This window comes from Mus caroli, unplaced genomic scaffold (genome assembly GCF_978045245.1).
Source record: "Mus caroli unplaced genomic scaffold, Mus_caroli_1 scaffold_7, whole genome shotgun sequence".
NCBI classification, from domain to species: domain Eukaryota; kingdom Metazoa; phylum Chordata; class Mammalia; order Rodentia; family Muridae; genus Mus; species Mus caroli.
Window position 1 is genome coordinate 77,091,804 of NW_028227262.1, and position 1,595 is coordinate 77,093,398.

Below are 1,595 nucleotides of genomic sequence, written 5' to 3' on the forward strand. Positions count from 1 at the left end.
ACACTTACTTGCATACACCCACACATGTAATCACAATTGAAAAGAACTTTTGAGGCCATGTGTGAAATGCATATAACTTTAATCCCAGCACAAAGGAGACAGAGGCAGGTGGATCTCAGTGAGATTGAGGCCAGCCTGGTCTATGTCGTATAACCTATACACAAACAGGATAACTTGCACACAAACAGCAACAAGTCACAGTGCAACCTGTGCATGATGGGATAGCCGGAGCAGCGGAGAAATAAAGGAGAGGCAGTATTTGAAACAACACTGGTTATCATGATGGGAAAAATTTCAGAAATCAATGACAGATGCAAACAGCTCAGCTCCACAGTGCTCACCCGGCACTAGCAGCATAGCCAGCAGCAGCTGCAACAGTCCCACACCTCAGCTCATTGTATAAGTACAGACACCCAAAGAAAAACACAAAGCCTTCCAGGAAGCTGTAAGTGGGGTGCCAGAGAATGCTGAGGAACGCGTTCTCTCTAGAAGAAATGGATGGCAATTACATCAAACTTCTCATCGGAAACCAGCCAAGCAAACCATAGTGACATAAAATATTTAGGTCATTGAAAGAATACATGACCATTTGAATACCTTTTAGATTGTCTTTCCTTCCTTCCTTCCTTCCTTCCTTCCTTCCTTCCTTCCTTCCTTCCTTCCTTCCTTCCTTCCTTCCTTCCTCCTTCTTTCCTTCCTTTTTTCTTTCTTTTTAAAAACTATTTAAAGATTTATTTATTTATTTTATGTATATGAGTACACTGTAGCTGTACAGATGGTTGTGAGCCTTCATGTGGTTGTTGGGAATTGAATTTTAAGACCTCTGCTCGCTCTGGTCAACCCCACTTGTTCTAGTCAGCCTTGCTGGTTCCGGTCAACTCTGCTTGCTCAATCCCTGCTTGCTCTGACCCAAAGATTTATTTATTATTACACATAAGTACACTGTTGCTGTTTTCAGACACACCAGAAGAGGGAGTCAGATCTCATTATGGGTGGTTGTGCACCACCATATGGTTGCTGGGATTTGAACTTAGGACCTTTGGAAGAGCAGTCGGTGCTCTTAACCACTGAGCCATCTCTCCAGCCCTCTTTCTTTCTTTCTTTCTTTCTTTCTTTCTTTCTTTCTTTCTTTCTTTCTTTCTTTCTTTCTTTCTTTCTTTCTTTCTTTCTTTCTTTCTGTCCATCCGTCTTTCCTTCCTGTCTGTCTGTCTATCTCTCTCTCTCTCTATCTATCTATCTATCTATCTATCTATCTATTTATCTATCTATCTATCTAGTATATGTGTGCTTGTGTGAGGTTATGTGCACTGTGTGTGTGGGTGTCTGAAGATGTTGTAGCATGTCAGATCCCTAAGAACTGGAGTTAGAGGTGGTTGTGAGCTGCTTGTTGTGGGTGTTGGGAGCTGGACCCTGGTTCTCCACAACAGTAGTAAGTGCTTTTTATGGCTGAGCCATCTCTTCAGCCCTTACCATTGGTTAAATTGTGTCTGGTTTCCCTCTGCAACAGTCTCCCTAAACTTGAAGTGTTGAAGCCTTAGTGACTTCAGAAATAGGCCTTTGGGGACATGATTGGATCACGAGGATGAATTAATTTA